Source organism: Arachis stenosperma, chromosome 4, assembly GCF_014773155.1.
Source record: "Arachis stenosperma cultivar V10309 chromosome 4, arast.V10309.gnm1.PFL2, whole genome shotgun sequence".
NCBI classification, from domain to species: Eukaryota; Viridiplantae; Streptophyta; class Magnoliopsida; order Fabales; family Fabaceae; genus Arachis; species Arachis stenosperma.
The window spans coordinates 115,369,494-115,374,701 of record NC_080380.1 but is presented as its reverse complement, the minus strand read 5'-3'; the positions used below and the strand labels follow the sequence as shown (position 1 = coordinate 115,374,701).

Here is a 5,208-nt window from a genome sequence, read left to right as displayed (position 1 = left end):
CAAAATTTCAATTTTAAAAATCTTATCTTTTCAAAATCTTTTTCAAAAATCATATCTTTTCCAATTTTTCTTTTTTTTTTTCCGAAAATTTCAAAAATCTTTTTCAAAATATTTTCAAAATCTTTTTCTTATCTTTATATCAAATTTTTGAAAATTAGCTAACAATTAATGTGATTAGTTCAAAAATTTGAAGTTTGTTACTTTCTTGATAAGAAAGGTTCAATCTTTAAATTCTAGAATCTTATCTTATAGTTTCTTGTTAGTTAAGTCATTTTAAAAATTAAATCTTTTTCAAAATATCTTTTTATTAAAATTTTTATCTTATCTTTTTATCTTATCTTTTTCAAAAATTTTATCTTTTTCAAAATTTGATTTTAAAATATCTTATCTAACTTCTTATCTTCTTATCTTTTTCAAATTTGATTTTAATATCTTTTTCAACTAACTATTTGACTTTTTGTTTGTTTCTTTTTTTTTACAAAACCACCTAACTACTTTTCCCTCTTCAATTTTCGAAAATACCTCTCTCTTTTTCAAAAATTCTTTTTAATTAATTAATTGTTTTAAATTTTAATTTCAATTACATCTTATCTCTAATTTTCGAAAATTGCTAATCCCTTTTTCAAAATTATTTTCGAAATTTCCCCTCTCTTTTCTTATTCTATTTAATTATTTAATTACTAACACTTCTCTTCACCTCTCTTCATCTAAAAATCCGAACCCATTCTTCTTCACTCTTCTCCCCTTTCTTTTTCTACTAACATAAGGGAATCTCTATACTGTGACATAGAAGATTCCTCTTCTTTTCTTGTTTTCTTCTCTTTCATATGAGCAAGAACAGGAAAAAGGCACTCTTGTTGAAATTGATCCTGAACCTGAAAGGACTCTGAAAAGAAAACTAAGAGAAACTAAATTACAACAATCTAGAAACAACCTTTCAGAAATTTTCGAACAAGAGAAGGAGATGGCAGCCGAAAATAATAATAATGCAAGGAGAATGCTTGGTGACTTCACAAAGCCAACGTCCAAGTTTGATGGAAGAAGCATCTCCATTCCTGCCATTGGAGCCAATAATTTTGAGCTTAAGCCTCAACTAGTTGCTTTAATGCAACAAAACTGCAAGTTTTATGGACTTCCATCTGAAGATCCTTATCAGTTTTTAACTGAGTTCTTGCAGATCTGTGAGACTGTAAAGACGAATGGAGTTGATCCTAAAGTCTACAGACTCATGCTTTTCCCTTTTGCTGTAAGAGACAGAGCTAGAATATGGTTGAATTCACAACCTAAGGATAGCCTGGACTCCTAGGATAAGCTGGTCACAGCCTTCTTGGATAAATTCTTTCCTCCTCAAAAGCTGAGCAAGCTGAGAGTGGATGTTCAAACCTTTAAACAAAAAGATGGTGAATCCCTCTATGAAGCTTGGGAAAGATACAAGCAGCTGACCAAAAGATGTCCATCTGACATGTTTTCAGAATGGACCATATTAGATATATTCTATTATGGTCTATCTGAATTTTCGAAAATGTCATTGGACCATTCTGCAGGTGGATCTATTCACCTAAAGAAAACGCCTGAAGAGGCTCAAGAACTCATTGATATGGTTGCAAACAACCAATTCATGTACACTTCTGAGAGGAATTCTGTGACTAATGGGATACCTCAGAAAAAAAGGAGTTCTTGAAATTGATGCTCTGAATGCCATATTGGCTCAGAACAAAGTGTTGACTGAACAGGTCAACATGATCTCTCAAAATCTGAATGGATGGCAACATGCATCCAACAGTACTAGAGAGGCAGCTTCTGAAGAAGCTTATGATCCTGAGAACCCTGCCATGGCAGAGGTTAATTACATGGGTGAACCTTATGGAAACACCTATAACTCATCATGGAGAAATCATCCAAATTTCTCATGGAAGGATCAACAAAAGCCTCAACAAGGCTTTAACAATGGTGGACGCAATAGGCTAGGCAATAGCAAGCCTTTTCCATCATCTTCTCAGTAACAGACAGAGAATTCTGAACAAAACACGTCTAATTTAGCCAATCTAGTCTCTGATCTGTCAAAGGCCACTTTCAGTTTCATGAGTGAAACAAGATCCTCCATTAGAAATCTGGAGGCAGAAGTGGGCTAGCTGAGTAAGAAAGTCATTGAAACTCCTCCCAGTATTCTCCCAAGCAATACAGAAGAGAATCCAAAAGGAGAGTGCAAGGCCATTGATATAATCAATATGGCCGAATGCACAAGGGAGGAGGAGGACGAAAATCCTAGTGAGGAAGACCTCCTGGGACGTCCCTCAAGCAAGAAGGAGTTTCCTATTAAGGATCCACAGGAATCTGAGGCTCATATAGAGGCCATAGAGATTCCATTAAATCTCCTTCTGCCATTCATGAGCTCTGAAGACTATTCTTCCTCTGAAGAGGATGAAGATGTGACTGGAGAGCAAGTTGCTCAATATTTAGGAGTTATCATGAAGTTGAATGCCAAGTTGTTTGGTAATGAGACTTGGGAAAGTGAACCTCCCTTGCTCATTAGTGAACTGGATACCTGGATTCAGCAAATTTTACCTCAAAAGAGACAAGATCCTGGCAAGTTCTTAATACCTTGTACCATAGGCACCATGACCTTTGCAAAAGCTCTGTGTGATCTAGGGTCAGGGATAAATCTTATGCCACTCTCTGTAATGGAGAAGCTGTGGATCATTGAGGTACAACCTGCCTTGTTCTCATTATAATTGGCAAATAAGTCATTGAGACAAGCTTATGGAATAGTAGAGGACGTGTTAGTAAAGGTTGAAGGCCTTTACATCCCTGCTGATTTCATAATCCTAGACACTAGGAAGGAAGAGGATGATTGCATCATCCTTGGAAGACCTTTCCTAGCCACAGCAGGAGCTGTGATAGATGTCAACAGAGGTGAATTAGTCCTTCAATTGAATGGGGACTACCTTGTGTTTAAGGCACATGGCCATCCCTCTGTAACAAAAGAGAGTAAGCATGAAGAGCTTCTCTCAGTTCAAAGTCAAGAAGAGCCCCCACAGTCAAACTCTAAGTTTGGTGTTGGGAGGCCACAACCAAACTCTAAGTTTGGTGTTAAGACCCCATATCCAAACTCTAAGTTTGGTGTTGGGACTACACAACATTGACCTGATCACCTTGTGGCTCCATGAGAGCCACTGTCAAGCTATTGACGTTAAAGAAGCGCTTGTTGGGAGGCAACCCAATTTTATTTATCTAATTTTTATTTTATTTTATTGTTATTTTGTGTTTTATTAGGTACATGATCATGTGGAGTCACGAAAAAATCATAAAAATTAAAAACAGAATCAAAAACAGCAGAAGAAAAAAATCACACCCTAGAGGAAGCACAGGCTGGCGTTCAATGCCAGTAAGATGCATCTGGCCGGCGTTCAACGCCAGAACAGAGCATCATTCTGGCGCTAAACGCCAGAAACAAGCAACATTCTGGCGCTGAACGCCAGGAATGTGCCTAGAGAAGAAAAGCTGGCGCTGAACGCCAGTAACAAGCATGAAACTGGCGTTCAACGCCAGAAACATGCTTTACATGGGCGTTGAACGCCCAGAATATGCACCACACGGCGTTTAAATGCCAGAATGGTGTGCAAAGGGCATTTTGCATGCCTATTTGGTGCAGGAATGGAATTCCTTGACACCTCAGGATCTGTGGACCCCACAGGATCACCTCAGGATCTGTGGACCCCACAGGATCACCTCAGGATCTGTGGACCCCACAGGATCCCCACTTACCATATTCCCACCTTACCTCCTAATCCTAGTTTTTGTGATGTCACACTTCCCAACACTCTTCACCAATCACCTCAATTCCTCTTCCCAATCACCCCCTTCACCACTCGCATCCATCCACTCCTCCCCATAAACCCCACCTACCTTCAAAAATTCAAAACCATTTTTTCCCACCCATTCCCACCCTAAATAGCCGAACATACACTCCCCCTTCTCCCTATATATACCCTTCAATTCTCCTTCATTTTCACACAACACAACCCCCTCTTCTTCACCTTGGCCGAACCTACATCTCTCCCTCTCTACCATATTCTCTTCTTCTTCTTCTTCTCTTCTTTCTTCTCTTGCTCGAGGGCGAGCAATATTTTAAGTTTGGTGTGGTAAAAGCATAAGATTTTTGCTTTTCCATTACCATCAATGGCACCTAAGGCCGGAGAATCCTCTAGAAAAGGAAAAGGGAAGACAAAAGCTTCCACCTCCGAGTCATGGGAGATGGAAAGATTCATCTCCAAGAGCCATCAAGACCACTTCTATGATGTTGTGGCAAAGAAGAAGGTGATTGGTGCGCGAAATTGTGAACAATACTTTTCACAACTCTCATAATCCCTGGTCATGAACTCCAAAAACTTGGTGGTTCACTTCCATGGCATTACACAACTTCGCACAACTAACCAGCAAGTGCACTGGGTCGTCCAAGTAATACCTTACGTGAGTAAGGGTCGATCCCACGGAGATTGTTAGCATTGAAGCAAGCTATGGTCATCTTGTAAATCTTAGTCAGGCAAACTCAAATGTATATGATGATGAACGAGAATAATATAAAGATAAAGATAGTGATACTTATGTATATCATTGGTGTAAGAGCTTCAGACAAGTGTATGAAGATGCCTTCCCTTCCGTCTCTCTGCTTTCCTACTGCCTTCATCCAATCCTTCTTACTCCTTTCCATGGCAAGCTCGTGTAGGGTCTCACTGTTGTCAGCAGCTACCTCCCATCCTCTCAGTGAAAGCGATTGCATATGTCCTGTCACGGCATAGCGGAATTCAGCTGTCGGTTCTCGGTCAGGCCGGAATAATATCCATTGATACTTTTGCGTCTGTCACTAACGCCCTAGCCTGCTAGGAGTTTGAAGCACGTCACAGTCATTCAGTCATTGAATCCTACTCAGAATACCACAGACAAGGTTAGACCTTCCGGATTCTCTTGAATGCTGCCATCAGTTCTTGCCTATACCACGAAGACTCTGATCTCACGGAATGGCTGGCTCGTTTGTCAGGCGAGCACTCGGTTGTCAGGCGATCAACCATGCATCATGCAATCAGGAATCCAAGAGATATTCACTAAGCCTCAGATGCTTGTAGAACAAGAATGGTTGTCAGTCACCTTGTTCATGAGTGAGAATGGTGATGGGCGTCAATCATCACCTTCATCATGTTGAAGAACAAG

At 39.7% G+C, this 5,208-nt stretch overlaps 1 non-coding gene across 1 annotated transcript; it reads right to left on the bottom strand.

Moving 5' to 3' along the window:
- Positions 1 to 1,360: 1,360 nt before the first annotated feature.
- LOC130978205 (small nucleolar RNA R71) lies at positions 1,361 to 1,464 on the bottom strand. The gene has a single exon (XR_009085861.1). It is a non-coding gene; the product is annotated as a small nucleolar RNA R71 (small nucleolar RNA).
- Between the last annotated feature and the right edge of the window lie 3,744 nt (positions 1,465 to 5,208).